We start from the raw sequence: 11,294 nt of genomic DNA on the forward strand, positions 1-11,294 counted from the left end.
GCCTGCGCGTCCGGAGCCTGTGCCCCGCAACGGGAGAGGCCACAACAGAGGGAGGCCCGCGTACCACAAAAAAAAAAAAAAAAAAAAGAAGTGGCCGGCACAAATACAGTGTTGTGTCTCCATTTAATGCACTGGGAAAGCCAGGAAGTCACTGACCCTCATGATTTGACTCCATGTTACCGATACACATTACTTGCTTAACATAATCACCTCTTCAGACTGTTCCCAGTTCAAGCAACTTAAACCTTCGGCTCCCTGCACAAAGGCTGATGGGTTTTGTGGGGGGTTTTTTTTAGCATAGAGCTTATCAGCCTTCGTGGAGCCTTAACCCTGCTGGGTGCCACTAATGAAGACCTCCATATAATTTCTTCCAGGATGAAAATACCAGGTCCAAACCAGGAAAAAAAAAAAAAAAAAAAAAGGCACAGCCTGCCTCAGTCCCTAAGCTGGGTGTGTTGAGAACACTAAGTCCCGACTCATTCCGGTGAATTCTCTATCGCCTGTTCAGAACAGGCAGACCCAGCCAGTCAGCAACTGCCATTCATTATGCTGCTTGGAGCCTGACACTTCCCCCGGTCCCCAAAGCCTTAAGCCTTGATGGGGAAGCACATCGACCTCTAAAATCCCGGCATCCTACTAGAAAAGGAGCAGATGTTCCCCTTCCCCAGCGTGAAGAGGGTCCTGTGGAATTTTCTGTTCATGCCGTACCTCGCATCGCTCCTTGTGATTGATAAATGCTAAATGTAAGCGAAGGAAATCGCCGGGCCAATTAAATCCAGAGGGGTAAGTGGCATAAGGTATATTAAAGATGAACTGATGAATTCTGCTTCTTTGAAAGAGAGGTGACAGATCAACGCAAAGGGGTGAGAAGGGGGAGCGCAAAAGCATAGAGGCAGCTTTTCAACCACTCACTGTATTATCAATATTTTAAACTTGCATCCTTAGCTCTTATAACGTGCCAAATGGGGGTTTGAGTTCTTGCTACGGAGGAGAGAAGCAGAGAGAAAGGGAGGGAGAAAGACACTCTCTAGAGATCTCCTCGCAAGAGTAGGATTAAGAAACGCAAAGGCTCGGCTGATAAAAAGTGAGGTGATTTACTGTTCAGTGCAGTGAAGTCACCTAACCTACTGTCACGTCACATGATGCTGTCAAAGAGCACAGAGAAGTCATCCTGAAATTTGACTGTGGCCCCGCCAGCGGAGAATCTAGCCTCCCAGCCCAGCTCTTTCAAGGCAGCCTGTGTTTCCTGCCCGGAGATTGTGGTCTTTCTGAGGGAGGATTTCTCAACTGACTTTAGCAGAAGGACCTTTAAAAAATTTGAAACTTCCAGGTTAGTTTTCCTTTTGTTCCTCCTCAGCTTGTCAGTAACAAAACACAGCAGCAGCAGATGCTGCTATGTACCCACCCTTTTATTAGCTACTTTACACATTTGCCTCATTTTGTCCTTGGAAAGTCCTGTGAGTTAGGAGCATAATCACCATTTTATATTCGAGGAAATGAAGTCGTAGAGTCTAAAAAACTCTTCAAGGATACACCCAGAATTCAGCTGCGGATCTAGCCTACCCTGAAGTCAAAGCGTTTAAACCACTGAGGTGTATTCTCTCTCATGCACGTGGGTCCTCAAACTCTTAACTATTACTTTTCAGAGAAATTAAGCATTATTGAATATAATGTTTATTGGAAAGCTCTTATCAAGGCTGTATTCCTCATGTAGTCACTGAAAATACAGTTTTGTGTAGTATGAAGGAGGGGGAAAGACTTATTCCATGATTTTCATGATTTTTCTGTGACATGAACTATGATGTCAAGTGAATGTTTGCAAAAGTGTCAATAGTTTGGAAACACTAGTTTATTTTGAGTTTAAAAAACCACAGAGGCACACTGAATAAACTTCCCTAGACAACTGTTATAGAAAAGGAGGAAAAGTAAGCATACTTATCAGACAAAATGAAACAGATTATTAACAGTTTTACTATCAGCCAAGTATACTATACAGATACTAGAGGAAAAAAAAAAAAATCACAGGAGCTTAAAATATAGGATAAAAGAGAAAAGGGGTCTAACCTTGCAGCAATTCACAGCAAACCCAGTAATTCCTCTCTAGGTAAAATTAAGCCATGGGAATTGAAGAGGATGTGGCCAGACAGCCAGTAGCTTCTGTCTTTAAGGTTCCATTTCACTTTAACAAAGGGAAGGAGAAGGGTTTGTGGCTGCCTTGGCAAAAACAGCAATCATTTACCGAGGAAATCAGTTGACTTGTTCAGAAGGGCTTGGCGCTGTGTGGGTGACTCCTGGATTTCAAGCAGCAAAGCTTAAGAGTCACTGGGTGAGCTGATAAGAGCTATTAGGGCATGCCAGAGCAATCTTTCTGGAGGCTTTAGATGCAGAGGGCAGATAAACACAGTTAGTAATCCAAGATTAAGGCAAATGGCACATGATAATAAAAGGAATTACAGGAACTGGTAGGCCACTGACATTTCAAAGCCCCTGTGTAATTGCGAGGTATCCACCAATTCTAAGTGCAACAAAAGCATTGTCTTTAAGCTGAATAAAAATGACTCACACCTATGAGTTGTAATCTTTCTCAAATGTTGTGTGTATATTTTTTTATGATTAACAAGATACGAATGGATTGGGAAAAGTTACTTAATCCTTAAGAGTTTTTTGTCATTATACATAGTCTTTTCAATTAAGTATTAATGAGGAATAAGCATTAAGTAAGTGAGAATCTGATATTTTTATTAATTGCAAATGGTCTTCAATCAAAAGGTCTTGGGTTAGTCTTCTTTCCTTGTAGGTTTATTTTAAATTGGCATCTGTAACCAGTCTATGTAACAAATGGATAAATATCTGTTTTATTGGAAATTATTAAATGGAAGTCTCTGGAACATCTGCTTAGACGCACTCTCATTCTAAGGATAGAGCTCCCCAGGAATTTAAATGGCCCCAATAGTAATGGCAGGTAGCTTATATCTGTATAATCTACAAAGCACTGGCAAACGCATTTTATCTCCAAATATACACATTTCATTTCAAATCCTTTGTGGAATAACATAGAATATGAACAAATGACAAAATCCACAACAACCCACTGAAATAGGAGGTAATACCACCATTTTCAAACAATGGAAGCAAGGCTCAGAGAGGTTAAGTGACTGGCCAAGGTCACAAAAGTAGTAAGTGAGAAAGCTGGGTCTTGAATTCAGATCCTCCATCGCTAAGTGCCACATTCCTGAAATATCTTGTCCCTGATATCATGGCTGTTGTGTGCCTACTTTAACTCTAGGTACAAAGTTCCTAGGATCCTTACATGCTGACAAACATGTAGTCTATTTTACATACATGATACAAATATCAGAAGGTTGATTGTTACAATGTGACATATTTTAAGCCAAGTACATTTTACTATGCACTTAACAGTCATCAAATAATAATCTTGCAAATGATGGAGCATGGGGTGCACTTTTAATATACTTTGCAACTATATGGTAGAGCATCAGCAATGATCATTGTTTCCAGCGCTTTATGTTGGCTAAAAAGACTCCTGCCATGAAAACAGAATGAGTAAACCTAGCTTCAGAGAGTTGAGGACACTTGAAGGTCACAAGGATTTCTGATATTCAGGCCATCCGAGTAATTCTGTAGTCACTTGTATTTAGGACATTCCTAAAACTGCTTTATAACTGGCGCAAAATCTTCTGAGATTTATGTGAATCAAAATAAGTTTCATACATTCCCCGGTGTGGATACATCCACTGGAGACCACAGAAACCATTGATCCTGGGGCATCTAAAATTGTCTTTGAGCCATGGGACTGGGCATGATGCCAGTTCTGCTAAAACCTTCTCTTGTGTGTTCTGGAATCTTCTAAGAGAAGTGCTTCATACTTCACATTTTCTATTTAAAAATCATTAATGTTTTAACACATGTATTTTGCATTCAGGAAAAAGGAGGGAGGGGAGAAAAGAGGAATTAAGAAGGGCAAGAAAATGACAAACTTCTTAATATGTGAGATGCAAATAAAAAGGAAAACAGGGTTTTTCAAAGAACTTTTAAATTTTTTAGTAAACTGTTTATATGTAATTGAAACAAAGCCGTGATTCATCTCAACATAAAGTATTTAAAATTATAAATGAGTATTTCTTGATTCTGAGTATTTATTTTAGAATCATACCTATTTCACATTTTCTTTATAATGACCCTGTAGAGACCTTGAAAGCTTTTCTCTAGATCTGACCCAGAAGTGACTCAAGTATCTCTTACTTCTCTCTTTTTGATCTACCAATTTATTTTTGCAGGATTATTCAGTTTACGTTATTACCACTGCTGTTAATTTTATTGTACTCCTCAAACTTCAGTCATGGGTTACAATCCAAAAGATAAATACTAGTATATCTCAAAGAAAATCTATCTATATTTTTCACTCACGTGATTTTTTTCTTCCATACATTTTTACATAATTTCCCCTGATTCTTGCTCATCTCAAACTTTCCAGAGACAACCCCCTGCCCCCCGGCAAGCATGAAACTGTACTATCTGGCTATGTGATTTCTGGTATTTCTAGCAGGGACTGAATTACAAATAAGGGTTCTTGATTGTTTTCCAGACTTGAAACAAACTGGAACCCCATGAACTGCCTGGTATGTTTTCGGTGATTTTGCCCCCTTGTCATTTAGTGCTATCACTGTATCTCTAGTTGTACACTGTGAGTGGGAACTGGAGTGTTAATAACACTATAAGAAAAATGCACTTGAGGAGACACGGCAAGTTGGGGGGGAAGGTGTGGGTTGTCACTGAAAGAAGAAAATGTAGCAAGAGGAAGAGTACATTCAATAAACCTATTTAGAAACATTCTTAAAGGTCCATGGTTCATGTTCTAACTTAATGACAATTTCTGGGCCAAGGCTGAACACAGTGATGTGATGAGCAGATTGTCACATAAAGGTACACAGTGATCCCACTGATTTCAAGCACTAAACAGCTGCCCTCCGCTTCTTACTGTACCATGGCAAGACTACAGGTGTTTTCACTGAGACGTTTTAAATTTCAATACCACTGATGTCTAATGTAAATCTCACCATTCTCCATTGTCCACAGATGAAGAACTCCATAAACAAAAAGAGAAGACAGAGGGACCTGTAGGGAGATGTAAGAAATGAACAGACACAGATTAAAAGACTGCAGCCTGAAGGAGGCTCATGGAAAAAACGTACACAGATGCATGAAGGAGACAGAAAAGTGCAGCAAAACCACATAGAAAAATGAACTGAAATGGAAACTTATAATTCAGAAACATAGGGTCATAAGCAATCAGAAGCATGAGTCTAAGCGTTTTCAGCCCTAATAATACTTTATTTTTTTTATCCAACTAGCAGAATAAATTCCTGCCTAAATAAAATTATTCAGCAAAATGTAGCTTGGGGGTAAATTTTCATTTGCTTGAATTTTATACCAATAAAAAATCTGCATTGTCTGTGTCTCATTTGTTCTCATTTTCTCAAGATTTAGAGTGTGTCTTCCAGATATATTACAGTTATCCATATTTATCATGGATGAACGTAAAGAAATTAGTAGGCAAGTTTGAGTGCACAAAAATAGAAACAAAATTGGTTTTTGATAAAATGTTAGCAAGTAATAACTAAGAAAACAAAATATTTTAATAACAATAAATTACATTTCACACTAATGTTCAGCTCTTATTTTTGTTATATTGTTTTTACAGTATACTTTTAAAAATGTTATCATTTCCCTCAGGATTTTGTCTAAAGTACTCTAAGGTGATGCAACATCTCAGTGAACCTTTTTTTTTTTTTTTTTTTAATAACTGAGCTCCTGAGATTCAGATATGCATGGCTGAGAGAATGAAGTACTCACCACAGTTTTGTCTTCCTCTTTCCAAAGTATCAGTCATTCCTGAGAAGAAGCTACCCAGATAGACCACATTTTCCAGACTCTCTGATATCTAGGTGGGAGTGTGACTCATTCTTCTGTGTCAACTGATGTGGCAGTTTCAGGCCAAGGTGGTTAAGAAGTGGGTTGCCTTGTCTGTCCCCAACCCTTTCCCTAGTTGTATAGAGGATCTGTAGAGAGCCAAAGCCACAATGTGGAAGGAATCTGGGCCACAGAATCAACATGAGGAAGAAAGTCCACCACTCAGCCAGGGATACCAACAGTGGACTGTAACATGATCTAAAAACTAAACTTTCAATTGTTTAAAGCCATTGAAAATTGTGGTTTGCTTTTGGAGCAGCTGGCATTACCCTAACTAATAAAAGAATGAAGGGCCTCATTATATCAAGACTTTTTGTAGATCTCAGTGAATTCGTTTATGAGACAAAATGGGTCCTCATTAATTTTTATCTCATATTTTTTTGCTTCGTAAGAGACCAGTGTATGATATAAAGTCTTTAAAATAATGTCCCAAATGAGATCAAATTGAAACACTTACATTTGCTAAAGTTAGAAAAGTGAAAATTCTATTATTCAAACTTCCCAGAAACAGAGCAAACATAGACCCCATTGTTCACTATTTTGAAATATAAAATCTCCTGCACATTTGACAATTGCCTCCGATCCAACAAAGATCAAAGTATAATCGCCTCTTGTTTTGGCCAAAGACACATAATAAAACAATGCAATGTTAAATAAATATGCTCTTATGCTAAGTACAAGGCAAGGTAAAATAAATATACCCACTTTGGTATAATAAGTAGGAATTAGAGTCAAAATTCCCTCAGGCCATAAACATGTATCTTAGAAGGAACTGATAACACTTCTCCTACTATAAACTCATAAATCAAATCCAGTCACATTTCTGACCAGCTGCATGACAAGAAATGGAACAGGTACATATGGAGACATTCAACCCTGACAAATGAACTACTGCTTCTACCACCGAAAACTGCCTTCAATATTTGTGACCAACAATGACAAGTCTAATTATCAGTAATCATTTTACTTTGACATCTGGTAGTCAAGGAGACAACAGGGTAATATGGGAATCAGAATAGAAGGTGGGCAATTGATAAGATTAGAGGCTAACCTGTTCTCACTCACTTCAACCAGATCAGTCCTCTTTTCCTTGTTTTATGTACTGATATACAACTGAAGGGATCCAGTGCTTTCAAACAGTTTTAACATCACTCCACTAGATGCTACAAGTCAAATTATGCATACTTTTTTGGGACTCAATGCTGGCTTCCTAAAGTATGGTTTTCAAACTCTATGAATTGGTTTCATAAAATGCCTATCTACGAATGATTATACAGGTATGTAGATATGTATACATATATTTGATTCTACAAAGTTGAAAATAATTTTTCACTGCAACAAATCCTATTTATAGGTAACTGAGGGAAACATTCATAGTAGGAAAGGTATAAGGTTGATAGGGGAGCCAATAGCTATGGCCTGGCTTTCATCAAAGTGGTAAATCTACATGGCTGGGCCCCAGAGAACATGACACAGCAGCTTAATGGAGCTGCAGAGAAAGGTGAAGATGAGAAGAAATTGAATTGATGGGTTAAATACCTTTCCAGTTGAGAGAGATGATATGCCATTGTCAAGAAAGTGATTATGGTGACTCCTGCTTGGAACAGTTGACAGATCCCTGCAAAGGTCACAGAGGCGCCCAGAATGGCAGAACTTCCTGTAAGATCCCCTCTCCTTTCCTCGGGCTGTCCATTTACAAAGATTCATATTCCCAGCAGAAAGGGAAATTTCATTATCTTTTATCTTTCAGCTCAAAAGTTAAACCTTTCAAAAAATAAGCTTTTGTGCTTTATTTTATATTTGCTAATGCCTTTTCTTAGACTACAAGGATGTATAGGCAAATTTCTCCCTAAGGATACTTTTGCAAAGTCAAACACAACATGCAATGGTTGAGGGACTACCTGCCCCAGAAAGAGAAGTGGTCCCCGCATTCACCCACCCTGTAATTTCCCTTCTCCTTCATAGTTTCCCTCAGCCCCATCCCCAAATTCCTATAACCAAGAAAAAAATGTATATGTACCATCCCAAGTGTAAGTTTTCTTTATGCAACATCTTGTCTCTGACGTTTTGCCTTCAGTGTTTGTTTTGATTTCACAGAATTATGAACATTCTCTGGACCCCAATATGAAAGCTGGGTCCAGTCATGTTCCAGTCACTGGCAGGAACCCAGGAGATCACTGGACCTCTCTAGGCATAAACTTCCTCCTTAGTTAAAGAGGGTGCTGAATTAATGAAATCTAATGTCCATTTCTCTTGAAAGTTCATTATTCAACCACTCTAACAAATAAAGCTGATCTTTAAAGACTGTTTAACAGAATACTTTGAAAACTTAGTTAAGTCCTTGCTCATGTAACAGAGCATCCTAAGGAAGTGCCCGCGTCTGTCTTGTTCTGTCGCCCAGAGGAAAAAAATATTACACAGATTTTATCAACTCTTCTCCTGGGTCTTGAGATTATGATCCTATCCTCAATCAGGAATACCAGTACATCATAGTACCTTCATCGTGTCAGCCTGGCTGATACCAGTGATCATTACAGAAGAGCATTTAAAGGACAAGTGGTGAGGGACCTTCAAAATGGCAGAGGAGTAAGACATGCAGATCAGCTTCCTGCCCACAAATACATCGGAACTACATCTACGTGTGGAACAACTCCTACAGAACATCTACTGAACACTGGCAGAAGACTTCAGACTTCCCAAAAGCTTCCCAAGAAACTCCCCATGTACCTGGCCATGTGGCTGACAGGGTCTTGGTGCTCCGGCCAGGTGTCAGGCCTGTGCCTCGGAGGTGGCAGAGCCGAGTTGAGGACATTGGTCCACCAGAGACCTCCTGGCTCCACGTAATATCGAGCGGTGAAAGCTCTCCCAGAGATCTCCATCTCAACGCTAACACCCAGCTCCACTCAATGACCAGCAAGCTACAGTGCTGGACACCCTATGCCAAACAACTAGCAAGACAGGAACACAGCCCCAACCATTAGCAGAGAGGCTGCCTAAAATCAAAATAAAGTCACAGGCGCACAAAAACACACCACGGGACGCAGTCCTGCCCACCAGAAAGACGAGATCCAGCCTCATCCACAAGAACACAGGCACCATTCCCCTCCATCAGGAAGCCTACACAACCCACTGAACCAACCTTACCCACGTGGGGCAGACACCAAAAACAACAGGAGCTACAAACCTGCAGCCTGTGAAAAGGAGACCCCAAACACAGTAAGTTAAGCAAAAGGAGAAGACAGAGAAACACACAGCAGAAGGAGAAGACAGAAAAACACACAGCAGATGAAGGAGCAAGGTAAAAACCCACCAGACCAAACAAATGAAGAGGAAATAGGCAGTCTACGTGAAAAAGAATTCAGAGTAATGATAGTAAAGATGATCCAAAATCTTGGAAATACAATGAGAAAATACAAGAAAAGTTTAACAAGGAACTAGAATAACTAAAGAGCAAACAAACAATGATGAACAACACAATAAATGAAGTTAAAAATTCTCTAGAAGGACTCAATAACAGAATAACGGAGGCAGAAGAACGGATAAGTGACCTGAAAGATAAAATGGTGGAAATAACTGTCGGGGAGCAAAATAAAGAAAAAAGAATGAAAAGAATTGAGTACAGTCTCAGAGATCTCTGGAACAACATTAAACACACCAACATTCGAATTATAGGGGTCCCAGAAGAAGAGAAAAAGAAAGGGACTGAGGAAATATTTGAAGAGATTATAGTTGAAAACTTCCCTAATATGGGAAAGGAAACAGTCAATCAAGTCCAGGAAGAGCAGAGACTGCCATACAGGATAAATCCAAGGAGAAACATGCCAAGACACATATTAATCAAACTATCAACAATTAAATACAAAGAAAAAATATAAAAAGCAGCAACAGAAAAACAACAAATAACATAAAGGGAATCCCCATAAAGTTAACAGATGATCTTTTAGCAGAAACTCTACAAGTCAGAAGGGAGTGGCAGCACATATTTAAAGTGATGCAAGGGAAAAACCTACAACCAAGATTACCCTACCCAGAAAGGATCTCATTCATATTCAACGGAGAAATTAAAACCTTTACAGACAAGCGAAAGCTAAGAGAATTCAGCACCACCAAACCAGCTTTACAACAAACGCTAAAGGAACTTCTCTAGGCAGGAAACACAAGAGAAGAAAAAGACTTACAATAACAAAACCCGAACAATCAAGAAAATGGTAATAGAAACATACATATCGATAACTACCTTAAATGTAAATGGATTAAATGTTCCAACCAAAAGACACAAACTGGCTGAATGGATACAAAAACAAGACCCGTATATATGCTGTCTACAAGAGACCCACTTCAGACCTAGGGGCACATACAGACTGAAAGTGAGGGGATGGAAAAAGATATTCCCTGCAAATGGAAATCAAAAGAAAGCTGGAGGAGCAATTCTCATATCAGACAAAATAGACTTTAAAATAAAGACTATTACAAGGGACAAAGAAGGACACTACATAATGATCAAGGGATCCATCCAAGAAGATATAACAATTGCAACTATTTATGCACCCAACATACGAACACCTCAATACATAAGACAAATGCTAACAGCCATAAAAGGGGAAATCGACAGTAACACAATCATAGCAGGGGACATTAACACCCCACTTTCACCAATGGACAGATCATCCAAAATGAAAAATAAATAAGGAAACACAAGCTTTAAATGATACATTAAATAAGATGGACTTCATTAATATTTATAGGACATTCCATCCAAACACAACAGAATACATTTCTTCTAAAGCGCTCATGGAACATTCTCCGGGATAGATCATATCTTGGATCACAAATCAATCTCTGGTAAATTTAAGAAAATTGACGTCATATCAAGTATCTTTTCCGACCACAAGGCTATGAGACTAGTATCAATTACAGGAAAAAATCTGTAAAAAACAGAAACACACGGAGGCTAAACAATACACTACTTAATAACCAAGAGATCACTGAAGAAATCAAAGAGGAAATCAAAAAGTACCTAGAAACAAATGACAATGAAAACACGATGATCCAAAACCTATGGGATGCAGCAAAAGCAGTTCTAAGAGGGAAGTTTATAGCAATACAATCCTAGCTCAAGAAACAAGAAACATCTCAAATAAACAACCGAATCTTACACCTAAAGCAATTAGAGAAAGAAGAACAAAAAAACCCCAAAGTTAGCAGAAGGAGAGAAATCATAAAGATCAGATCAGAAATAAATGAAAAAGAAATGAAGGAAACAATAGCAAAGATCAATAAAACTAAAAGCTGGTTCTTTGAGA

General features: G+C 38.8%; 1 protein-coding gene across 1 annotated transcript in view; it reads right to left on the reverse strand.

Moving 5' to 3' along the window:
• SLC7A11 (solute carrier family 7 member 11) overlaps positions 1-11,294 on the reverse strand; it is a 93,468-nt gene that overhangs the window by 27,084 nt on the left and 55,090 nt on the right. The window lies entirely within an intron of this gene.

This window comes from Physeter macrocephalus, chromosome 7, assembly GCF_002837175.3.
Source record: "Physeter macrocephalus isolate SW-GA chromosome 7, ASM283717v5, whole genome shotgun sequence".
Lineage (NCBI taxonomy): Eukaryota > Metazoa > Chordata > Mammalia > Artiodactyla > Physeteridae > Physeter > Physeter macrocephalus.